The sequence below is a fragment of the Myotis brandtii genome, unplaced genomic scaffold (genome assembly GCF_000412655.1).
Source record: "Myotis brandtii unplaced genomic scaffold, ASM41265v1 scaffold2148, whole genome shotgun sequence".
In the NCBI taxonomy this organism is placed as follows: domain Eukaryota; kingdom Metazoa; phylum Chordata; class Mammalia; order Chiroptera; family Vespertilionidae; genus Myotis; species Myotis brandtii.
In genome coordinates this window covers 270,272-297,499 of record NW_005358033.1, presented here as the reverse complement: position 1 = coordinate 297,499, position 27,228 = coordinate 270,272, and the positions used below count along the sequence as shown (strand labels likewise).

Here is a 27,228-nt window from a genome sequence, read left to right as displayed (position 1 = left end):
GCGAGGGCGGCCGCACCCAGAAAGAAGCCGCCCCAAGTCTCGCGAGGCTTTGAGCAGGCGAGGGCCCAACCTCCCTGCCGCGCGTGCGCCAAGTTCTGGACGCCTTTCCATAAACTTCCATGCTCCTACCCTCAGAAGACATGTGGCTTTTTTTTCTATTATATTATTTTTTCTATAATTCCATGTGAGCATTGAACAAACTATATATTTTACTTGTTTATTACCCCATGAGGACAGGGATTTTTGCTTGTTTTGTTCTCCGCTCTGTCCCCAGTGCTTGACACATAGTAAGTAATCAATAAATGTTTATTAAAGGAATTGATGAATGGAAAACATGAATAAACGAGGAGAAAGGGATGTGTTAAGGGCGTCCTGGATATCCAGGTGGGAGTATGAATTGGAAGGAAGAAGGAACACATTTAAATTCCAACATCTGTGTCCTCCGGCTTGTCTGGCTCCGAGGTGGCTCGACTTCTATCACCTGGCCCACTGACAGCTGACACCATAACAAAGCAATGTGCTGGAATGAATCGGGTTCTGGGATTCTGGAGAGCCTCCACATGTCAGGGTGACCTTGAGAGTGAGGATCAATGACTCCTTGTTGCATATTTCCCCCAAATGATTAACTCCAGGCTAGAGACCCTCTCTGGTATTATTCCCCAGCTCTCAAGGAATATATATGAAAAATGGTGGGTTTCCAGAAACATCTCACCGGTGGAGCAGAGTTGACTTCTCTGTTTCCTGCCCTTTCTGGAAGATGCTATTGCTGGCTTGAAGAAGGCAATTGACTGTGTAGGTTTACAATGCTCCTTTAAGAGTCCACTATATGTCAGAGAGTGAAGAAAGGATTAATTAAGCAAAGTAGAACTTGGAAGGTGATTTGACTGCAGTTAGTCATCATCTGTAACCTTGGTGTTTTCATCATGCTCAGGAAGCACGCTTCTCTGGGTCCCTTTGTCCTGTGATGGCTCACTCCTCATGCCTTAATTCTAACCCCAAAGGAAATGGGCAGTTGGCTCAGATCAGCAGTGTTGGACTGCTTCCTTCCTTTGGAAAATTTCTCTTCTCTCAGAGCTGCCTCTGGGGGTGAGGATGATGAATCAGATTGTAAGCAAAAATCAGAAAGAGAGAGATGGGGTGGAGTTGGGGAAGAATCACTTCCTAATTTAACTCTACTATCCCTTACCCTGAAAGAAAGTCTTCTGTGGTTTTTTGGAAGTAGTGACTGAATCTCCTCTGGAATTTTAGGTCCCACTGGGCAGCCTTTTCCTCTCTCGACCCAGCTTCCACTAGATGGGCTCTGGGAATACCACCTTCTCCAGCTGGCCCTCTAGAACAAGAAGCGGTGGTGCCTTCCTGCTTTTGCTCATCTTGGGGAAGTCTCACCATTCTTTGTTTGGATTCTCAGCTTTTCCATTATCTATGTAACCAATTCTCTGTTCCAATTTAATTTTGTTTCAAAGATACAGAATGACTTTTACTTTCTTGACTGCACCCTCACTGATCTGCTCAGCTCAAATAATTTTTTAGTTTTATAAAGATAGAACCACTGGTCACATTGTTTTTAAGATTTCTTTTTAATGTATAAAGCTGAAAATGTTGACTTTGATCTGTACAGATGTATGTACCTATTAAGCCATGTCTTTGTTTAATATTTTTTTATACTACTCTGTGGGTTTTATGATCATGGCCATTGGGACATTGATTTTCTGTTGTAGATTGAAAACTCCTAGAGAATGTGTTACTTTTTTTTCAAACTTAGTTTCCTATTATATCATCAATTGGCTGCCACCAACTAGAGGTATGGTATTTGAAATTTTGTTTAACTTCGGTGGTCCTCAATTTCTTCATCTATAAAAGAAGGAAGTTGCATTTAAGCATCATTTAAGAACTTTAATTTAGCCTCAAAACTCTTTTTGTGTTTTTTTCCTAGTAAAATTGACTAAGTTTTTATTAGAAAAAGTGCCAACAGAAAAGAATCTTATTAAAAGATATAAAATTGGGCCTTCACTCATGAGTATATTGAAGTTCCCTAAATTCATTATCTCACAGACATTGTCAGAGGCTGCCCAACTCCCTGGCCACAACACTCCTCCTTATGCTAAGAGGACATCTCAGTCTCTACCTCAAACTCTGGATCAAGTCCTTGGTGGGACTTTCAGGGGTTGTAGCCTAATACTCCCATGACTTAACCTCAAGTCATTGCAGCTACAACTCTGCATTTGGCTTTGCTCCCAGTTTAGCTATGTCCCTGACACCAAGCTCCCCTTAACCTGGATATTGAAACAAAATACCTTGTTTCCCTGTGCCTGGTTCCCAATCCTGATAACCGCTGAGAGTCCCAGCCCCACTGGTAAAGGGATAGTTCCAGGGAATTTGGGGCTGAGCCTTGAAGGATTAATAGAAGCTCATCACCGGTGGAAATCCAAGCAATGGCATCAAAGGCATGTTTGAAGAAAGTCAAGTTAGTGGGTGTGGCTGCAGCACCAAATAGATGAAGGTGAGAAGGTAGAAGATGAAGGCCTTGTATGCCAGGCCAAGGACTCTGGGCTATATTGTTCAGCAATTAGAGCAATGGAAGAATTTGAGGTAGTAGATGATCATAATTGGATTTGCATTTTGGGAAGATTCTGGTTAAGAGGTATTATTTGGAAGGAGCTGAGATAGGAGGTAAGAAGCCTGCTCTAATACAAGAATTTAGGTAAGAAATGACAAGTGCTTGAATTAAGACAATATCAGTGGAGATGGGCTGGGGTGGGGAAGATTTTTGAAGTGTATATGACGCAGAGTAGACAGAATTGGTGATCAGTTGAAAAGAGAACTGGTGAAAGGAGGGAGCTTCTGAGGGTAACTCTCAGAAATCTGGAAGCTGCAGAGAGAAACTCCCAGACTTGTGCTTTAGGAGTGGGTTAAAAATGAGGAAACCATTCCCTAGGATGGAGAATGCAAAAGGAGGTGATGTTGGACGAGTCGTGTGAGAAGCGTCTGGGGGATGCCAAGTAGAGATGTTCCATAGACAGTCCACAGTCTGAAAATCACATCCAGCTCAAGAAAGACTTTTTGGCTTGAAATTAATTTGGAAACGATAAATATATATATAGGATGACCATAAATTCTGAAAACATAGATAATAATATTTTATCATGTGTTTTAATATAGTATCAATAAATCATTCATTACGTACTCACCTATGTTTCCAGACTTTATAACCATCCTGTAGAAATTTGTTAGAGCCAGATAGAATACAGCTCAGCTAGCTAGCTAGAATATATAAAGTAAGAAGAGAAAGGGAGTGAACATGGAGTCCTGGGAGCTGCAATATTTATGGGGCAAAGGAGACTGAGAAGAAACAGGGAGGAGGTGAGATTTAAAGCACAGAGAAAGCCCATGAGGAGAGCAGTACTTCCATGGAGTGGAAGGAAAAGTGGTAAGGATAAATAAGAATGTGCAGATGTCAGCCTGATTTGCCATCAAAAGTGTTTTAAACCGTTTCCTCCAGTGGCCAAATGTACTACTTTCTCTAGAACAGTGGTTCTTAACTTTTATAGGGTAACAAGTTCTTTGAGAATCTGATGGAAGCCATGGACCCTCTTCCACACATGAATAACAGGAGTGGAATGCAGTCTAAAGGGGTCACAGACCTTCTGAGGCCCAACACCCAAGAATCCCAGGTTAACTCCTAGTATTTTGTAAAACAACTTTTAAATATTCATAGGGAAGGTCTTCGTGTCCCTGCACTTTGGGAAAATGCTGGTTTATTTTCTTCTGAGAGAGCAGAAGAAAGAATAAATGCTATGCGGCAGCATGATGTCAGTATGCTTATCAAAGCCCAAATGACTTTTTTCCCATTAGAGGTATTTTTCTTTATTTTTCTGTTGTCCCTTACTTAACAACGTTAAGTGTTTTGAAATTGGCTTTAACTTTATTTCCATAGTTTTTGTTGATTGTTGTTACCATAAATTGCTTCAGCTTTTAAGTTCCAGCAACAATTTTCAGAAGATTTCTAAGGATCATATTCCTTTCAGAGAACATTTTGAATCACATTTCCCACCAACAGATAGAATCACATTTCCCTATATTGCTTCTTTTCATTTGACACCATGACCATGTCTTTTAAATATTCCTTAATTTTGATTTTCTTGACACCATGCCTTCCCCTTTCCCTTCTTCCTTTTTTTTGCAATTGTTTCTCGGTCTCTTTGGTTGACTTATTTTCACAGCTGAGGACATCTTTGAAGGCTCTGCTCTTGTCTATTTTTTACCTACTTCTTTTCATTCAGTTTATTCTAACAAATATTTATTGCATGTGGACTATGCTTGGGGCACTTATTAATCCTCAAGCCTGCAAAAATCCTCTCTGTGAGGATTTATGCCTCCACATTCTGCCAGTTCTTGGGGTGTGGCAAAGTTGAGTTCAGAACCTTCTAGACCAGACTGAGATATTCTGATGGAAAGCACACACATCAACATCCTATTCAGCCCATTACGGGTTTGATGGACTGAAGACGGCCAACCTTAGAAAAAGTGAAAAATTGTCTACAGGTGAGTCTGGTTCCATCACTTAGTTTGGCTTTTGGGTTTTCATTAAGTGTTTTTTTTCCTGTGAGGGTATTTATCATAATAGACACATGTTTTTAATGTATCATTCAGGAGGGTGTGTGGTCTTGTTTATTCTTGATTAAAAAGCCAATGTCAAATAAGAATCTTTTCAAAGTTGCAGTAATAATTGGAGCAATAAGATGGTAAGGGGTAATGAAAGGATGCGGCTTTCTTTCCGAAACAAAAAAGAATCTGGTGACCACATGTACTCTCCTCCTCTTCCTTAATGAGTGTGATGAAAGATGTCAGGCTAAGAAACTATAGATTGGAGATATACCAACTGCAGGCTAACGTGTCAGATTCCCACATTTGACTACATTCAAGAATTTGCACCTTTGACATTGTACGCTAACCGGCAACGTACACACTTCATACCATGTGGATGCCTGGCTATAGTGCCACTGTTAGTGCAGATGTCAGCTCTCCCCGTAGCCCTCCATCCCCCATTTTGGATGGGAGGGATAATTTCTTACCCTTCCCATTTTAAACTCTTGGACTATAAGCCATAAATTACTCAGGGTATTGCTCATGAATTATAGCCAGTTAGGACTTTCTATTTCAGCTGGTTGACTTGGAAAATTTAGATAATTGAGAATGAGAGAGTATCCTGATGACAAACTGCTTTTACTATACACAGTGCTGTTTTCTTCTTTTTGCAAAAATCTTGTTGGGCTCTAACCGCTTTGGCTCAGCGGATAGAGCGTCAGCCTGTGGACTGAAGGGTCCCAGGTTCGATTCCGGTCAAGGGCATGTACCTGGGTTGTGGGCACATCCCCAGTAGGGGGCGTGCAAGAGGCAGCTGAATCGATGTTTCTCTCTCATCGATGTTTCTAACTCTCTATCCCTCTCCCTTCCTCTCTATAAAAAATCAATAAAATATATTTAAAAAAATCTTGGGTATACAGGGTGAGGCAAAAGTAGGTTTGCAGTTGTTTGTATGGAAAACAATACAATAATCCTATATAATAACAGGGCAAATTGACCCTAATGGGGGAACGACCGGTCGCTATGCTGTGCACTGACCATAGGGGGTGACGCTCAATGCAGGAGCTGCCCCCTAGTGGTGAGTGCGCTCCCACAAGGTGAGCTCCGCTCAGCCACAAGCCATCTCCTTGGTAGCACTCAGGATGTCCAACTTACGGCTTAGACCCGCTCCCCACTGCCAGAGGGCTCCCGGGCTGCCAGAGGGATCTCTGACTGCCAGCGTAGGCCCAATCCCCTGGGGAGTGGGCCTAACCCAGCAGGTGGACACCCCCTGAGGGGTCCTGGACTGCGAGAGGGCACAGACCAGGCTGGGGGACCCCCCCTGAGTGCACAAATTTTTGTGCACCGGGCCTCTAGTTAATAAATAATAATACAAGAATAAACTTTGTGTTTTGCATTATCATAACTGAAAACCTACTTTTGCCTTATCCTGTATTGACCAGCAAGAAAAAAAATCCTCTTGGTTATTGAACAATTTTGACCCCATGTCTTTGTGTCTTTTGAGAATTGTCTCATGGGTCCATCATAGCACATTAAACATCTGCTTCTCTGTCCTATTTTGTGCTTTATTGGCCAATTTCCATTGGCTTCAATAGTTTCTCTGCCTCTAATAAGGCTGCCTGTGTGGATTAATAGTCATAAACATAGTGATGTGGTGATAACAACTATCTTCTATTTTGAATTTGGTTAATTTCAATTGCACTTGAGAAATGTGCTCTGAGATCTAATTTAAGGAAAAAAGAGAAAAGAATGTGATGGTTTACCTATTCTTTCACTCACTGAGAAAATAAAATATGTGAACAAAAAAAAGTAATTCAAGAAAAATATAAACCATGCTCTAAATATAAGCAGTAAGTGTGTATTCTTCCTGGGAGCTGTACAGGAAAGGTTGATAGTAAACTGCCACTGCCCCATTGGGGAAATAATTAGGGGAACCTTGTTCTCCTCTTCAGAATAGAATGTTTGGCCTTTGAGCAGTTGCTTATGTAAAGAGACTACTAAGCTATAATGCTTCTGGTTAATTGTTCAACCAATTGCCTAGAGCACACTTTTAACTAAGTTATAACATTTATTTTATCTAAAAAACTTTAAAAATTCACCTAAGGCACATTCTTTTATTAGAGACTAGAGGCCCAGTGCATGAATTTGTGCACAGGTGGAGTTCCTTGACCACCAGGGGTCAGCTCCTGCATTGAGCATCTGCTCCCTGGTGGTCAGTACGTTGTCATAGCGACTGGTCAACCAGTCGTTCGGTCAACTGGTTGTAAAGGTCGCTTAGGCTTCTATATATATATATACTAGAGGCCTGGTGCACGAAATTCGTGCACTGGGGTGGGGGTGTCCCTCAGCCTGATATCCTTAGTGTTGCCGTGGAGGTGGGAGAGGCTCCTGCCACTGCCGCTGTGCTCGCCAGCCATGAGCCCGGTTTCTGGCTGAGCGGTGCTCCCCCTGTGGGAGAGCACTGACCACCAGGGGGAAGCTCCTGCATCGAGTGTCTGCCCCCTGGTGGTCAGTGTGCATCATAGCGACCGACCGGTCGTTCTGCTGTTTGGTCAATTTGCATATTAGCCTTTTATTATATAGGATAGATGTTTATTAGAGATGTTTCAAGATTAGTTATCTGACTCATGGGAAAATAAATACGAATATTCTTAGTGGAACTTAAAGACTGTGTTCTAAGGCTTTAGATGTTGCCTTTTTAATAATCATGCTTCATTGCACTATCATAAGCAGAGAACATCATGATTCTTCTCTTAATTGTGTGAAGATAAAGGGTGGGTTGCATACCCTTTGAGAAGACATAAGCCATATTTCAATATTTGGGGACATGTTTCAACCTCACTGCTATGTTCCTTTGGTGAACTGTCTTTTTCTAGGAAGTACACCATTTGTCTTTGTAAAACCTAACAATATCTGAAGCTAATTGTTATCAAAGAATTTGTTTAGAATTTTGAGGAGAGGCAAATAGGGTGACTATTGACTGATATTACAATTTTAAAATAATTTAAAAAATGTTATGCAAATGACATTTAAACCAGGAGCCACAACTCTTATCTGCTTCTTTTGTTACTAAAACAACAACAACAACAACAACAAAAATAAAAACACAAAACCTGGCTTGGAAGTGAAGGCATAGACCATTAAGTAGTTGCAATTTTTGTTTATATTTTATTTTCTGTTAAAATAGAATTAAAAACACATTTACAGAGTCAGGCTATTATGCATTCAGCAAGAAGCTACTTTGATTAGGTAATGATCACAGTTTTATAGCCTAAATCATTTAAACTTTTCTACCATAAAATTTAGATAGGTTAATAAAACTTTCACAGTCTTATAGTGATTAAGTAGATAAATATGAGTAAGATTACAATAAGGATAATGAAAGTTCAAAGGAGGGGTTTGTCTAAAAAATATACTGAGAAGTTAGGTATGCTGTCATAAAATTCATCAGTAGGTATAGTGAGTTTTTATTATTAATAATGTGCACATTTTTAAGACATAAGCAATTTTTAAATCTCACTGGAAGTGAAGAAAACAAAAGGTTTAATCTAGTTTTCTCTTTTTGAACATTCTGGGAAATATAATCACTGGAAACTGTAATATTGCAATATTATAATGTTAATAAACTAAGTTAACAAAATAATTGATGTGTAGTATACTAATGTTGGTTTGCAATATTTGTTCCTTCATTTTTTAATTTTGATCAGTCAGAAGCTTAATGATTTTAAGTGAGTTGTTTTATTTGTAATTTTGGGGGGAGATTTTAAAGGCTCCTGGATACATTGTCTCCTGGGACTTGGAAGTCTAGGTTGAGATAAGTCATCTGTCTTGTTAATTACAAAGTGTACTGCGATTGGAAGAGGTGTTGGCAGAGACCAAATCCTCCAAGAAGGATCTATCATATCAATGTTTTACTGACATTCCAACTTGTGGTTTTATTGCAGGGGAAAGTTCAGGCTGTGTGATCTTGACTTTGAGGGAAACACCCTCAATTCAGTAAAAGCTTGTGTCAATCTAACATAAATGCTCTTGCCACTCCTAAATTTTTTGAGGGAAAAAATGACAGCCATATACCAGATGACTGTCTGAACTTAAATATATTGTAATAGGTGAATTATGTATATCTACATGCAGGCATTATCTAACAGTCTCTAGCTAGTTAGATTTTATGTTTCAAATTATTCAAAGCCTTTTATTTTCTTTTAAATCCAGCTTTAGTGAGGTATAATTACATAGAGTGAAATCCATCCTTTTTATGTACACAGTTCAATGAGGTTTGACAAATGAATACAGTTGTGTGACCAGCTCCACAATGAAGATACAGAACATTTCCATCAGCCCGAGGAGTTCCCTCAAATCCCCTTGCAGTCAAGCTCCTCCTCCTCCTCCCAGCCTCTGTCAACCACTGATTTGATCTCTCTTCCTATAGGTTTTCATTTCCAAAATAAATCTTACGTAAATAAAATCATGCAGTGTGGAAGGCTGTTTAGTTTCATCAAGGAAAACTACTAGAAATCCCTGCTTCTTCTTCTGCCTGTGTTATGTTCATATTCATTTCTTGACTGCTTCTGTTTTGAGTGACAGGAGAGCATAAGAAAGGCAATAAAAAGGAGATTTTAAAAAAGGATTGTTTGCATCAGAGTTGTCGAGTGATACCAATATGGGAAGGGAGTGGATGGTAAAAATTAATTCTAACTGCTTCACCGGTGTAAAAAAGTATATGCCCATTTTTTTTTGCAATGTCCACCCAATAGTTTTAGCTTCTTCTTTATTGTAATGACATATTTTCTTTCTTCTTTTGTTTATATAAAAAAGGAGGTTCTGAGTTATCTGAGGATTCCAAAACATTTGGACCTCTCTAATTGGACTAATTTCTTTCCTCTGTAATAAAGGGCATTTATCATCTATGAATCTTGTCCAAGAGAAACAGTGAGGGAAAACAGAAGAACTGTGTTATTAGCTGTGTAACCTTGGGCATGTCTCTTACTCTCTATGAGCCTTAATTTTCTCACCTGGAAAATGTGGATTAGTAATAATAATATCTTCCTCATCATACTGTTATAAGCCCTTTATGAGATAATGCAAATAAGGCCTCAGAATGGAAAGCACAGAGAAAATACTATTATTTGCCCTTTTCTTCTTTTCCATGTAATGCAGGGGGAAATAGAACATTAAAGTAATGTGTGACTCGTGTTGGTATATCATAAGAGTAATAAGATGACACAGTATTTATTCAGGTAAAAGCATTCAGGGTGTGAAAAATCAGAGGATATGGTACCTATTGTTATGGTGCATCCACTTTAACAGAAAAGAGAAAAAAAACCTCTTAAAATAAACGAAGAATGTGGTAATTTAGTATAGAATATGTTGCATAAGACTGAGAAAATGGAGCTAAAAATAGGCATCAGAAATTTGTCTATAACAAAATATTGTTGGATATTAAACCTGAGTCTTGGAGGAGGGGACTGGCCCAGACTGGCAGGCAGTCAGGCCACAGAGAAGGGATGGCATGAGTAGGGCAAGGAGGTGGGAAGAGTTAAGGACAATAGAGAAATACTGTGGAGAGCCAGTGACTCAATAGAAAAGAAATTGAGAACCAAATTGGGAAGGTGAGAAAGGGAGGAGGTAGGGCAGTTAGCAAATGTAATCAACTGATACAAGACTAGATATAATGCTTATGGTTGATCTGAATTGCAATTTGGAGCTACTTTAAATTCCGGAACGCGTAGAGACATGGTGAGAACTGTGTAAGAAGACGGTGCTTCCATCACCACGCAGAGTGGTTCAGGATATGGACGCCAGTGGAGCCAAGAGAAGATGTGCAGCACATCTGGAGCCACCCCAGCCTCCCTCTCCCACTGCAGACATCAACAATCAATCAGGACTCCGATTCCAGATGCAGCCTCAGACCCTTCTCCACACAGCATTCTGGAACTTACAATTTGTTGATCGGAACTGGCAAATCAGATGAAACCTATTGCCACTTCAGACACTTGTACTAATGTACATGGCTGTTGTTAATGAGGCATCATTGGCTGAGTATGTTTTGCAGGTCTTGGGGTTACTGACTATTTGGAATTAATTCAGTAGCAAGATCCCCATCAGGACCTTGGCAGAGTCTATCACCAGAAATGCTCTTGAAGGGCATGATTTGAAGTATGATATGACATTGCTGCCTCTAAATATTTTACAAGCTTTGTAAACTGAGAGGATAAATTTACTAAATCCTGTAACTTTTGTTTCTCATTATTTATGTTTTTTTTCACAGTCATTAAACATTCATTTGTTAAAGGCTTAACACATTCCATTACTCTACAGAATTTATATTTGCACCCAAACTATGTTTCAGAGCAATTCAGGATTAAATTAATGTGACAGGTCCTATTTATCAATATGGCAGTCCAACTGCTGGAGGACAAAAATTAATTACGCTTAACCGTGCGTGCATGTGTGTGTGTGTGTGTGTGTGTGTGTATGCAAACACATCTTGCATAAACTTGTAGACTCTGCCCTGATATTTCTTTCAAACTAGAGGGTTTCTGATTTTAAAAAAAATCCTCTAAATACCTCAACATATGGTTTAAATCATCAAAGAGAAAAAACACTTGTAAAAGCACATAGAGGGCACCCAAAAACATGTACATCTTACCAGTTAACTCCTTTTGTAGTCAATGTAAACCATAAAAGGCAGTTATTTTGAGTCAAATTTCAACATATGTATATTTTCAAAGTATCTTGCTAGCTTGAGTTATGGGAGGTGCCCCAAGTAAGGACAACATGGGAAAAGCATTGTGCTTACACTGTGCACTTATTATTAGGATATTTTCTGACAAAAGGTCAAAACTATTTGGAATGCTTGTGTTGCTATGGATTTTGTTTGTCCCAAGACTTGGTAAAAAGAAATAAGAGGTCCCATCATTTCAGATGCTTACATGTTTCTATGACATTCCCGTGGCCTGGAGTCACAGAAAATATTAAGAATTAAATCCAAAGTTCAGTAGGTGGTGGCAAAGTTGTTAGTTATTTTAGCATTTTTGTAATAGAAATATGAAACCACCCAATTTTAGGCCTGGAGAGCCCTGAGAGTTGATCATTTAATCTCCTCATTTTACAGATGTGCACACCAAGCAGCAGAGAGAGTCACTCATTTAGTTAGATTAGAGATGTTACTAGCACCCATGTCCTTGCACTTACAGTTCGATGTCTTTAGGTATTTACTTGTTTTTGGTGGTTTTTTTTTCCTTAAACTTATTTTTGGTGTTTTCTAAAAAAGCTTCACCCTTGAAAATTCTATAGTCACTGGGAAATTGCTCCTGTGTTGATGGTCCTCCCTGGACCGGTAAGCAGAGCTAAGAGGTGGTGAAAAATAAGTATCCAGGACTTCTGTGGTGAACTGGCATATGGGGGCAGGCAATGCGGGAGGTGGGGCAGTCCCTTTACTGAGGTCAGAGCCAGGTGGCTTCTTTTCCTGAACATGTCATTGCTCATTTGGAGTTCAGTCATGGCATGACCAATCTTGTTCTATTACTGACATTGTTGATAAATGTTGTGATTTCCTTTTTATTTATTTTTTAAAAGTATTTTTAAAAATTAATTTCAGAGAGGAAGGGAGAGGGAGAGAGATAGAAACATCAATGATGAGAGAGAATCATTGATCGGCTGCCTCCTGCACACCCCCTACTGGGGATCGAGCCCAAAACCCGGGCATATGCCCTTGACCAGAATTGAACCCAGGACCCTTCAGTCTGCAGGCTGACACTCTATCCACTGAGCCAAACTGGCTAGGGTGTGATTTTCTTTTTAAATGGGTATTGTCCTGTTTATACAACACAGCAGGGATGGGCACTGCAGAGCCAAGAAGACTGGTGAAGGGGGCTGGTAAGACTCCCCTTGATATTCCCAGAGCAGTTGATGGACTCAGAGTCTGGTAGGCTGGGGTAGAGCAGATCCAAGGAGATACTATTTTGATGTCAATTTGATGGTCTCCCCTACCTATATCCTTGTTCATCACCTTTTCTTCTTGGAATCTTCCCAACTTGTGTCTCTCCTTAGTTGTCCTAGTACTACTTGCTCCTGGTACCAGCTTGACATTGGTTTGAGTCAGGATTAGGGGAAATTGTTCTTTCTTGCCACATCCCTGGAAGATGGGTTGCTTGAAGATGCTGGGTTAGTTCTGCACATCCAGCTGGACTTATGTCACTGTCTCTGCCAGCTGTGCTCCTTCTTTGCCTTTCTGAAGCAGATGACCAATGGGGTTGGTAGTTTCAGAGCTATTCTTCTCTCCTCTCTTCACTCTTCTTTTCATGAGATGTGTACTAACTCTATCTGTTGCAAAATCTGATAGCCTTCCCTTCATTATTTTTCTTCTCTGGAGAGAAGTGTTTCTTAGGTTTCCAGTCTTCAGACCCCCTTCCCTCTCAACAACCACCCCCCCCAACACACACACACACACACACACACACACACACACACACGGGGTCATATGAGGAATCTATAGTTCTCTCTGCATTATAGCTATTGGCTAGAGAATGGCTGTGGAGTCTTCTGTTTAATTATTTGTGACCACCCTGACTAGAAAATACCTCCAGCACTCTCTATACCCATTTTTGCTTTACCTTTTCTTCTTGGTGCTTATGCCAAACTGACTGTGAGATCTATATCTATATCTATATCTATATCTATATCTATATCTAATCTATATCTATATCTATCTATTTCTAAATACATATATTTCTAAATATATATATATATTTCTTAACTCTCCACCATGACTAGAATTTAAAGCCCAAAAGAGCAAGGACTTAGATGGTTTTGTTTGCTGCAAGAAGCATATCTGGTATTTAATAGGTTTTTGTATATGTATTTCTTTATCCTCGTTCTTAACTCTCCACCATGACTAGAATTTAAAGCCCAAGAGAACAAGGACTTAGATGGTTTTGTTTGCTGCTAGAAGCGTATCTGGCATTTAATAGGTTTTTGTATATGTATTTCTTTATCCTTGCTCAAGGATATGTTTATTGATTTTAGAGAGGAAGGAAGAGACACACAGAGAAAAACAAGAGAAATGTCGATCAGTTGCCTCCTGTACACTTCTCAACCAGGGATAGAACCAGCAATCTAGATATATGCCCTGACTGGGAATCAAACCTGCAACCTTTTGGTTTATAGGATGATGCTTCAACCAACTGAGCCACTAGGCCAGGGCTATAGTAGGTTTTTAATAAAAAGATGTTGAATGAACAAACCTTTAGTTCCCCTGAGCTAATTATCTTATACCCACCACTCATTCCTATGGACCTCAGCCCAGGGTTGGGGGTGGGAAGGGAAGAGTGGCAAAAAGAAGCATAGCTCCCTCTAGGTGGAGGGTGGATCTGAAGCAGAAGGAACTTGCTTATTTCCTGTTTGGAACTCAGTGAGAAGACTGTCTTCCTGAGACTCTCAGGTTGATAAGGCCACTGTCGCTAGAACTGGCTGCTTGGGGTGTTTAGGAAGGCACTTGATGAGTGAGAGCCTCTTAGTTTTCCTTGTCCTACAGAGTGGAAAGGACATGGAAGGGGCCACAATGTTCTTGCCTGCCTTGATGAGATGCAAAAGTTTTGAGATCAGGATTAGGAGATCATAAAGGGCAGAATCTTCAACTGGAGTCTGTAGCAGGTTCCCAGGGCTTCAGCAAAGGGAGCCAGCTGGTGCTCAAAGAACCATGTGGAAGCACCTGCACTTCCAGGCACAAGATGAGCCACTTCTCTGTGGAGAAGGTCCATAGCCCTGAGATCCTTCCTCCCAGCCCCCCACGGAGTTATAGAACGTTTCCTGCACACACAGCTTTGAAAGAAGGAGGATGAAGGAACATGTCCTGAGAAGTAATCAGCCCTGCTAGAGAGTTTGAAATTTGACTTAAATGAATATTTAATTTATTAGAGGCTGAATGAGACCAAAAGAGGCTGAGATAGCTTTAATTAAGAAATTCAAGTTTTTTTTTTCTTTTGACATTATTGGGCATGTGAATTTAAGGGAGAGATGAACTCCATTTGGAGATAATAAAGATAATGCCCTTTTAAAAATATATCTAACCATAGGATAAACTTAAGCTATCTCTCCTCCTTCCCTACTACCATCAGCTCCAAGTGATGTTTTAGAAAAAGATTTAATGAATAGAAAATAGGATCGGTAAGCCTAGACCTGCAGATTGCATAGGGAGACAGTTTCATAAAGTCTAAGAAATGTGATTATCATTCATTCCCTAAGTAGGGACAGGGGTGCTTTCTGTCTTTGGGCGTCTTGAGTGTCTAGTATCTTCTCTGCTCCAGCACTCCTGGCTTGGGAGACCTCCCTTTTTGCCCTCCCGCGGTGCACCCTCCACAGACTTGAATCCCTGGAGTGAGGGCCTCCACCTCTTTAGAAAACATGCCATTGACTGGGGACACAAAGAAAGTACTGTCCTAGGAAGACACTTCCACTCTCTTTGGTTCTTTGCATATTGTAGTGACAAGCTTTATTATCCTAACACTTGAACCCCAAATTCCTCTTGATTGCTTTGTGGAGGAAAACATTTGATAAATCCTCTGCAGTAAATACTGACATGTGCAGATTCGCTGTAGACAAGGCCCTGAAAGAGTTAGATGGCTGGCCTGTACTTGAACTGAATGGGGCCATGGCTGAAATGGGGTCAGGGGTAGTGGCCAGGGGAGCAACTTGGGGGATTGACAAAGGACTTTAAAGAGCCACTATGTGCACTTTATGTTTACAGACTGCCACATTCACAAACCCTTTTGTGAGTGTTTTTGCTTTCGCTTGTTTGTTTGGTGTGGAAATCATGAAACATGGCTGAATAGCCTATCTTGATTGGAAGATGAGAAGATGATCCAACACGGGGAGGAATTCTGCAGGTGATCTTGAGAACATAAGGAGCCCAGGGGTTCACAGCAATTTGGGGGGTAGCACTGGACTTTCTACAAATGATGGCATGGGGGTTTCAAGACAGTCTTAATTAGATTTTAGACCAACATCTGGGTTACATTAATTGAAAGTGTTGGCCAAACCTAATACCTCTCCCTCCTCTCTCTTTGCCAATCTCAGCGAGCTCTTATTTCAGAGGCATTTTAAGTTTTCATTCCTTAGGTGGAGCTGTTTTCTATTCTCTTCAGAAAACATGGAGGAAAGGAGGAGGGCCCACATTCTCTACTTGGGTTTCTCATTTCCAGGGTGGAACCACTGACCGGTTCAAAGGAGGGTACATGAGAAACAGAAACTTCTCGACACAGGTTCACATTAAACTCACGTTTTATCGATTTGGCAGTGAGGATATTATGTGCACAAATATTGAAAGAATTCTCTAATTGAGGGGCCGAGAAATGTAATTTTAAATCTGGCTGTCCTTTCCTCATTAAATATATGTGTCTGCTGTACACCCTCACCAATTGCTCAGCATCCAGATTGCTGCAGATTTGATGTTCTCTGAAAAAATAAATAAAAATAAAAGGCAGTTGTTTCTGTGACTCTTGCAAACCTCTGAAGCGAGTGTGTTCTCGTCCACAAACCTTTCCCTATGTCACACTGCATCTGGTGGTCTTTAGTGATCCCGTGCTATAGTAAGGACTTTTAAAATGTAAATGGCCCTGGGATAGAGCCCTGCTTCAGAGATGGCTGTGTACAATAACTCAAATTACATTGACTTTAAGTTGATCTGTTACATACTTAGAGTTAACATAAGAATATACATTAAAAATCCCATCAAAATATTCTCTCCCTCCCATTGGCTTATGCATGTATCTTCCTATTTCTTCACTATCTGCCTACAGTTTGTCTATTGTGTATGAATAGGACACACACACACTCTCTTCTGCTTGATGGAGTTACTTAGGAGTTGCTCACAGATCTGTGAATTAGTTGGCCCAGCTGGTGTAAAGTCTGATATAAATGACCTCCCCCCCCTCACTAAAATGCAATAAATCCTTATGCTGATGCACCGGGGTGCTAGTGAAACTGGTCCTCCCAGGAGTTGTGCAATTATAGTAAATAACCAAGGAAGGAGAAGAGGAGACACACAGAGCCCTTGATTAGTCAAATGACCCTTTGTGCCTCCAGGCTTCATAAATGAATTTCTCGTGGTGGATAAAGAAAATTTGACACTCAAATGACCAAAGCAGATAGCACATGCAAAATCATTCATCCAGATAGTTTGAAATCTGAGGCTTAGGGCCTGCCTGCTGTGGTTTTGATTTCTAAGAGATAAAAGTTTAAAATGTTCAAAATTTCATCTGGCTTATATCCCAGGAGAAGGCAGCACCAAATGAAGCTTCCACTACAATACTTTCCTTTTAATTTTTAATTGTAGTAGATATACACACCAGTGTTTAAAGTGTGTATGTACAATTTAAAATAAACAGCAGTGTACCCAACACCTAGATAAAGACATAAAATATTACCAGTAACTTAGAAGCTTCCTATGTTCCCCTTGCCAAAAACATCTCCCACTTTCTCCGCTGAGAGGCAACCACTATCCTCTACTTTGTGTTAATTATTCTCTTGATTTTCTGGATTGTTTTATCACCTATTTATGCATCCCTAAATGATAACATCACTCAATTTTGTCTATTTATGAGCTTTAAGTAAGTTGAAAAAATATTCTTCTGAGACTTGTTTATTTTAACATGGGTTTAAAATTCATCAATGTTGATAGAGGTAGCTGTGGTTTCTTCATTTTTTTTACTACTGTATAGTAATCTATTATCTGAATATACAACAATATATTTATTCTATTGTTGGTGGACATTTTGCCATTTGAGAGAATGATGCTGTGAACATTCTCAGAATTTGCCGGTATTTTCAGAATTAACCATTTTGAATCAAATTTCCCAGTTAAATGGGGGGGGGGGGGCTTACAATATGTCTATTTATATATTCTCTTATTTTTAAAAAGTATTTTTTCTTCTTTAGTGGTTTCAATTATACATATGATGGATCTTATTTGCCAGTCTTCTATTTTGACCACTTTCTCTTTTATTGTTTTTACTTCTCTATATCATTTTTATCCTCTTCTTCGTTTCCCTTCTTCTTCTTTATTCATTTGAAAATATTTTCCTTGGGAAACTTGTAATTTATTTTCCATTTCTGAGGGGGTTTTCTTTTTTTTTCCTTACCTTTTTTTCTAGTATTCAATGAACTCTTGTTCAATTTCTTTCCTTTTTGTACAATTTTATTCATAGTTTTCAAATTTTGAAGACTACTTTTTAAAAAATTACAAATAAATGTTTGAGAACATTTATTTGCATTTAGAGTATTGTGTTACAATTTTCTTTTGCTTTTTAGTTTATCAGGTGAGGATATTTATCAGGTGATATGTTTTCTTATTATACTTTAGGCTTTGAATAGATTTGTTCTGATTTCTCCAATTTTGGGGTATTTCATAGAGATTTCCTAATTCAAGGCCATCTTCTTCTGTCAATATAATGAAGTGCAATTTTTATTTATTTATAATTAAAAATTTTCAATTATAGTTGACATACAATGTTATATTGATCAAATGTACAACATAGTGATTAAACATTTATATAACTTCATAAAGTGATCACACCAATAAGTCTAGTATTCATCTGACACCATACATTGTTATTACAATATTATTGACTACTAGGGGGCCCGGTGCATGGATTCCTCCAGGGCATGTCTGGGCCCATCTAGCCCAGGCCTGATTGGGGTGGATCAGGGCCAGCTGGCTGGGGAGGGACCATGGGAGGGTTCCATGGCGTGTCCGGCCCATCTTGCCCAGTCCCCATTGGCTGGACCCTGGCAGCAACCTAACCTACCGGTTGGAGCATCTGCCCCCTGGTGGTCAGTGCACATCATAGCGACTGGTTGAATGGGTGGGCGAACAGTCGGACACTTAGCATATTAGGTTTTATTATATAGGATATTCTCTTTGCTTTACTTTACATCAGTGGTTCTCAACCTTCCTAATGCCTCGACCTTTTAATACAGTTCCTCATGTTGTGGTGACCCTCAGCCATAAAACTATTTTCATTGCTACTTCATAACTGTAATTTTGCCACTGTTATGAATCGTAATGTAAATATCTGATATGCAGGATGTATTTTCATTGTTACAAATTGAACATAATTAAAGCATAGTGATTAATCACAAAAACAATATGTAATTATGTATGTGTTTTCCGATGGTCTTAGGCGACCCCTGTGAAAGGGTCATTCGACCCCCAAAGGGGTCGTGACCCACAGGTTGAGAACTGCTGCTTTACATCATAGTGACTTTTTATAACTGACAATTTTTACTTCTTAATCCCTTCATAAATGGATGACATTATGATGGTAGTTGGGAAGTGGAGTTGCTGGCATGTCTTGTCATTCTCTTTTATTTATCCACAATCATTACTTTTATCTTCTTACTTATTTTTTTTTTCACTTCCACAAAAGGGTACATCCTCCCCTTCTATTTATCTTTTTTTTTTCTTCTACAAGTAATGCTTTTTCAAGACTACCACTGCCAATTTTGCTGAATTCCCTGTAACTGGTGGTGTGATCCGCCAAATTCCAGATTTGTGTTTACTATTTTACAGCTTAGTGTTGAATATTCTTTTTATGGGAGTGATTTTGTCTTTGCTTTATCCATATCTTCTATTCATCTCTTTTCCATGGAGTGTCTTAAGATTGCCTTCCCACTGCTCTCCACCCCAATAGTCTTGTAGTAGCAGCAGAAGATCTCATAATATCTCTGTTGGAATTTAGAATTTATTTCTCTATTTAAAGTATTTTGAAGTATTCTCTCTTAGGTCATGTGTGGATTATTTGTTCTCCCTTTTAATTTTATGGTTTTGGAGAGAATGTATGAAGAGATTTAAATCCAGACAGTTGCCCTTATCTTAGTGTCAATAAGAATTCCTGTGAATATCTTATTGTGAAAAACACTCTCATAGAGATAGAATATCAACACTCATATAGGAAATTGGGCATAGTCAAGTTACAAAGGGAAAAAATTACAATGGCCAGTAAGTATATGAAAAATATTTAGTCTCACTAATAATTAAAAACAAATAAAAACTATCATATTCTCAATATAAAAAATACCCATTTAAAAAATATCTACTCTTGACAAGGGAGTATAAAGACTGCCAGTCTTATTTGCTGCTAATGGTAGTATAAGTTGACACAATCTTTCTAGAGGGCAATTTACATATAAACAAAAAAAATCTTTAAAATGGTACATATTCTTTCATATAGCTATTTCACTTTCAGATTTTTTTTTGCAAAGGAAATAGTTACTAATCTAATAATTTAAATCAGTTATTTATCAGATAATTTTTTGATTTATAAAAATCTGTTATCAACCTAAATAGCCATCTATAGAGGCTTGTGGAAGATTAAAGATGATGTGAATCTATGTTTTGTGACATGAAAATGAGTTTTTATGATTCTAAAGTAAAAAAAGCATAATTACAAAATAGGATTATGTATTAACTTTGTATTTAAGTAAATGTTTGCAAATTCACACATATTCATATACAGAAAAAGTCTGAAAGGAAATAAACCAAAATTTTAACTGTGATTATTTTGACATGGTGAGATTATGTATTATTTTTATTTTCTTTTTTTCCTAAATACTTTTCTGAATTATTTTCTTGTTAAAAAATATTTGGCATATATTACTTCTGCACAAAAAATTACTTTTATTAGAAAATTATGCTGAATATCTTGAGATCAGCGCCAAATTATGCTGATGCAATTCAAGAACAATCTCTGAGGCATGGCTATCTATACTCCATTTATCTTTAAAATTATCTTAAATGGATCCTTACGGCAACTTTTTGACCCTAATAAATCCCAGAAGATTCTTGACACATTTAGGGTTGGGGATTAGTTGTATGTCTCTCCTTCTTCCCCCACTCCCATTTCTCTTATTATGTGAGCCAACTAGTTGACTGCAAATATTGCTAGAAAGTGGCTACAAGCACAGTGGTATAATTTATCAACACTAGTACTTCTGGAATGTACCACTGTGCTTACTCAATAGTAAAATATAATCTACCAAACCTACCCCCTAAAAATAAACATCATTTTCTGTGACTTTTTACAAGCCAAGATTTTTCTCCTTTTAGTTCAAAAAAACATGAGTCAGCTAAAGTCAACATTAATGAAATAACCTTGTCTTTTAACTAGCACATAGAAAAGTAGAAAATGCTATCAGGCTCTCTATGACACAACTCACTTCTCCATTCTCCTTGTGGCTTCTTCCCTCTCCCCTGGTGCATGGGAAGGAGCCCTAAATGGGAATCAGGAGGCTTTTCATCTAAGTAGCCCTGACGTGGTGTGAGACTTGGGACTAAGCACTTGATTTCTCTGGGCTATTGTTTTTGCTTTTCTTTTTTTCTTTTCTTTTTTTTTAATGAAGGAGCATATAGGAGGTTGATGAGTCCATGTTTTAAGACTTCCCAACAATCTAATATTCTGTGATCAAAAAATCTTTTTTCCTTACCAATGTAAATCCTATAATCCAGGGCAGTTACACCTGTTAGATTTCTTTCTTTTTTCAAAATTTCATCTGTGTGGAACTTAAGGCTGGTAAACATAAATTATCTTAAAATTAGTTCTTAATGCACACTCAATTATTAGATTGTATTAAATATAATGCTTTGAAAAGATCTTTCAAATTTGTTTTAGCATCATTTTTATATTTGCAAAAGAATTAAAGTTCCCTTTGTCAAGTAGAAGCAACAAGAACATATGTTGATTTCTTGCTCTGATAATTCTTGCCAAAATGTGTGTGGCACAGCTGAGTATCTCAGTTACCACTTGGCAGGGATAGGCAAGAAGCAGAAAGTAGATTTCATGGCTATATAGCATCTTTTCTAGAATTGTATCAGGCTGGAACGGAAATGTTTGGACATAATTTTAAAAATAATAACTCAGTTTTTGTATTGATTCTTTCTGATTATTGTTATGTAAAAGTATTTGTATAAAAATTTTGTGTTCCTTTTAATTATTCCAATTGCTTCCTTGTGTATCTAAGAGAAGTTATTTGACCTCATGAGGTTTGTTTTTGTATGCCATTAAATCTAAGATAACTTCTTGCACTAAAATCTTTATTTATACATCAAAACCAGTGATATTGGTAAGGTGGAATTTCTACCTTTGTTCTTATTGCATGTTTTCATTGTAGGAGAACTAGAAAATAGAGATAAGGAAAAAGAAAATCTATCCATAATTTTACTACCCAGTGGTAACCATTTGGGTATATATTTTTATGCATATTTTTTTCCAATGCAACTCATAATATATTATACATGCTATTTTATGACCCACTGTTTATTTAATAACATATCAAAAATAGCTTTGTGTATCATTTAATATCTATGACACTACATTATTTTGTACATATTACACAAAATGAGATGTCTTTAATATTTATTTTGTCTATCTTCTGAAACATGAAACTGAATACCCTCACTTATATTATTAAATTTTTTTATTATTGTACTTTATAAACAGTAAAATTCACCCTTATTTGTGTACAGTTTTTTAAAAAGCATTTAGTCATGTGACCACCATAAAAATCAAGATATAGAGCATTTCTAATTAGCTAGGAAACTTCTGTCATGTCCCTTTTTCATCTACTTGCACCTGACCCACAGAGCCTGGAGACCACCAATCTTTTGTCTGTCCCTGTAGTTTTCCTTTTTCCAGAATGTCATAGAGTATGTAGTCTTTTGAGTCTGGCATCTTGCACTCAGCACAGTGCAGTCACCCAGTGGCTGTGGGTTCCATCACTTTGTTCTTTCTGTTGCCAAGTGTTGTTCCATTGTTTGGTTGCACCATGGTTCGTTGATCCATTTACCAGTGAGATGACATTTGACTTGTTTCCACTTTTGACGATTATGGGTAAATCCACTATAAACATTTGTATTCGCGTTTTTGTTTGAACATATGTTTTCATTTCTGTTGTGTCTAGGAGAGGGTTGCCTAGGAGAGGGTAATAAGTGTATGTATTACTTTCTGAAGAACTGCCAAAGTATTTTCCAAAACAGGTGAACCATTTCTCATTTCTAGCAGCAATGCGTGGATATCCTAATTGCTCTGCATCTACATTAGCACTTGGTATTGTCAGCCCGCCCCCCCCAATCTAATAGATGTGTAGTGGTATTTAATGATGGCTTTAATTGGCCTTTACCCAATGCTAATGACGTTGAGCTTCTTTAAATGTGTTTATTTGGTATTTGTATATCTTCTTTGGTGAAGTGTTTATCCAATTTTTAAATTTGTTTGTTTTGTTATTTTTGCATTTTGAGAGATCTTCCATATTTTGCCCTTCAACAGGCAAATGACTAAGACAATTTTTTAGTGAAGTGCCCTCTAAAGTTCTGTACAAACTAACTGCACAATGAAATATGAGCTTATGAAGTTTCTCATTTTGTACTATTCTAACCTTTCTTGCAATGTAATTAAAATATAATAAGATGAAATAGAGAATATTGTTTTTAAAATTGAGATATCAATGACATATATAAAGTTCCCATCAAAATCTCTGCAAGCCTCCATCTACTTGCTGGTTCTTCATGTAATAAATGTACGATATTTCTTCTTCATGATGACTGAATCAGATATTTATGGGATAGCCTGGGGTATGTAACCACCATTTACAAACACTATTTCTATTGCAAAAATGTATTCTAAAATTCAAAGAACTATAATTTGGGAATTTATTCTAATTTGGGTTAGAATTTTGAAAAACTTTAATGTAAGTGAACTGAATGGTAAAGAGTACATTTGTTTTTCTAATGGAGGCCAGAATTTCTAAGTGGATCTTCTTACAAAATAGAGTGGAATCTGTTTGCTGATACACTGGAGAAAAATGTCAAAATTCAACCTGCTCTAAAAAGCACCAAGCATCTTCAAGCATATTTTGTCATCTCAGGTATTATAGACACTGATTCTTTAGTAGAACAAATTTAACCTAAAAAGTATGACTTTCACTTTTTAAAAAAATTTAATGACCTGATTATTTTATGCATTACAACATGAAGGCATCAAAATGAGTGATATTCATTAAATATCTTCTATGTGGCAGATAGGTATTACTAGTAATGCTTTCCTTAATTAATCTCATTCCTATAACAACTCTTTGAAGTAGGTAATTCATCTCCATTTTATAGATTTGAAAACTGAGATTTAGAGAGGTTATGTAATTTGCTCAAGATCTCACAATTAATAAATGATGGATCTAGAATTCAAATACAGTTCTAACTCACTCCAAGCCCACTATCCACTGATGATGAAGTTGACTTTTTTACTAGTAAAAGAAATGATGAGTGGGCCAGATATCTTCCTTCAAAAAGAAGGAGAGGGGAGAAAGGTAATTAAAGGTGGTGAATGTATTTGAATGAAAAAGATTATTTAAGGTAAAATTGAATGACCTATGAGTGATAATTTTAAAGAGGTGAATATATTCTGCCAAAAAAATTCTTGAAGAAGAAAGGAGAGTAAGGCATAGAAAAGGGACATTAAATATATGAGTTTCTCTTTCTTGCCACTAGATGACACCATTGACAGAAAACACCTTGTTGCTGTGGGGAGGTGGCGATGATGGTGGGAGCTTGAGGCAGGGAAGATGGGAGAAGGACACTGAAGAAAATTGTATGAGAAAGTGGAAGTTCTTCTCCATAATAGATATTCAAAGCAGTCATATGTCATGTCAATCTTCTGGAGAATGCCTTATTGAGCAAAAAGTACAGCATATAGTCTGTTTAGGTGTCACTTTTGATCTAAATGGCCATCATTGATATTTTTGACAGAGCACAGAATCTTGAGCTTGGCTTTATAGGTCTGGAGTCTGATTCAACTATTACTACTATTTGTGTTGTATCAGGCAAGTCACTTACCCCTTCTGAAACTCAGTTTCCTTCTCTGTTAAATGGGGGTGTATATCTATATCTATATCTATATCTATATCTATATCTATATATCTATATCTATATATCTCAAAGAGATATTGTGAAGAGTAAACGGAACAATAATAGAGGTAAAACACTAAGGATAGTGCTTTCCTCAAAGTTCTTGTTAAATGCTATCATTGTTATTATTATTATTAGGTAGAATCTCTAAAGAAAGGCAGCTAAATTAAAATCAAAGGCTAATGAGTTAACACAGTTTCAAAACAGTAAGAGAGAGACTTTTTAGTTCAGATAACAGATTTATTTTGCTTTTGTTGAGTGTAGACAAAATGCAAGCTTAAATGAGCTCTGCAGGTTATCCTCCTATATGCCTTTTAACTTCTTAGTTGGAAAAAAGAGTTTGTATCCTTGCATATTTTGCTAAGAAGCCATGTGAATACTGTAATATTCATGGTCAACTCCAGGCAAAATATTTCAAGATGACAAAATTTAGCTTGGATGCTTTCTCAGCTCTCATTTCTGTATTGGTGCCCTTCATTCTCTCTTTCCCTTCTTCTTTCCTACCCTGAAATTTCCTTCTCCCCACATTTCCAGAATCTGATTCTGCTCTTTAGCTACCCCCAACCACTCTACAAAACACCCAGCATGCTTTTCCTCTCAAGCCTTCCCAACCCAAAAGTTGCAGAATTACTTCTTCCTCCTTCCTTATTCCCCACGAAATTCCAATTTAGTCAATCTCTCTATCTCTTGAGATCATAAGTTGGATTTGATAATTCATAATAAATTGAGAACGGATATTCTTACTATCCCCAGGAATGTTTGCATTTTGTAAAGAACTAATGAATTAATCCAATTACTGTGCCAACTTTGTACTTCTGATTTCTGGAAGTTGGACATAACAGAAAACCATGTGTTGAAGCTACTCTTAATTTGTGTTTTTGTCACATGCAGCTGAATTTAATTCTAGCTACGTGTAGCTAGTAGAAAGTTATGGTTGAACTAAATAACCAGCTCATGTATAATTGTGAATCCATGAAAGTATATCTTAATACGTAACCTTAACTTTTTAGCAGTGGAATCTCTTACCCTAATGATCTTGACTTGAGACTGGCACTATTCAACAGAACTTTCTGTGGAAGCCACTAGTCAGACATGGATGTTGAGCTCTTAAAGTAGGGCTTTTGTGACTGAAAAGCTGAATTTTAAGTTTTATTTATTTTTAGTTCAAACTTGAGTGGCTACATGTGGCTTGTGGCTATTGAATTGATGCATCCACAGTTTCCCTTGATTTGAGCTATATTTTAAGCAAAGAAACTGAGTACTGAAAATAATCAATGGATTGATGAGGCCAGTTACAGCTAAATGAAGCTACCTCTTAGAAAATTGAAGGAAGGTCAAAATGTTCCTCCCACTTGCCCCCACATTAAGAATATGCCCCAATATGTTGACCTTAAATGTATCACACTAGAATATTTTAGGATCTTAAAACATGGAAGGTAGAAATACAGATTTGTCTCTTTTGGTAGGAGCCTTCAGAAGCCATAGGTGGTGTGTGGTCGAGTTTTTCCTTGTCCACCCCTCCCTCTCCCACTCCAGGTTGACCCTTGACCTTGTGCTGTTTCAATGGCTCCACTGATTTCCAGGCTCATTCATTCATTTCTGGTTAATAACAAGCCTCTTCCTGTATCTCAGGTGTTCACTGAGATTACCGGGCTCTGCCTACAGGTGGCACAGTGTGAGCGTGGCTGGGTAGTCTAGAGCCCTTTCCATTCCAGCCTCCTTGCATTCTTTGTAAAACTCTAAATGGCTAAAACAAATACCCTTGGCCAGTGGCTTAATTGTCATGTGTTCTATCAACAGCCCTCAGAGCCAGGGCAGATATGAGCAAGGTGGACCCTGCTTATTTTCTAACTCTGCGCTAGAAGCACAAGATTTGCAACAGCTGGTGAGGGAAGCCAGGGATTTTGGCTTTCAAATGTATATTAGGAAACCTGCCTTTAATGACTGCTTTCAGATTTAGAAAAGAATTCCAAAACATCCAAGATTTTCATTGAGACCACACCTATTAGACACACAAAAACACATACACATACACCTCCCTCCCCCCCCTGTGCTGGATGCTATAATTTTCTGAGCAAGTGGATTTTCTGATATATGAATTATTTAGTGGAGGGATTTCCCTGATCTCTGCTTGGATTCTAGACTAGATATTAATGCTTGACATATAACGGGGAAGTGTATGAGTGGCTGTGATTATTTTCCAAAAGTGAAAATACAAGGATTGATTGTATAGTTCAGAGCAGGTGACTACAGGTAAGGTACCAGCACCTGGAAAATTTTTGTTCCTTTTGTGAGTAAAGAGAATGTTGGTGCCATCCAGACTTAGGGTGGAATCTTGATTCCACCACTACTAGTTGTGTGATTTTTGGCAATTGTTTCTAACTTCTTGGTTTACTCATTTATAAACTTAATGAGGTTACTAGTGTCCCTGCAACATAGAATGTGTTTAATAAATGGCATTATCACTGTACTATTTCAGATTAGTGAACAAATACATCTTCATTCTTTTCATTAAAAAGCAACAAAATCTTCACTTACATATATTCTTTTTTTTAAAATTTAAATTCTTTATTGTTTAAAGTATTACATAAGTCTCTCTTTTCCTCCATTGATCTCTCCCGGCTGCCCCCACCCCCCAGCACATGCCCTTGCCCCCCCTCTCCCTGTCTGTGTCCATTAGTTATGCTCAT

At 38.0% G+C, this 27,228-nt stretch overlaps 1 pseudogene; it reads right to left on the bottom strand.

The window, feature by feature from the left end:
• The window catches only part of LOC102241222, a 109,177-nt pseudogene that overhangs the window by 1,052 nt on the left and 80,897 nt on the right, over positions 1 to 27,228 (bottom strand).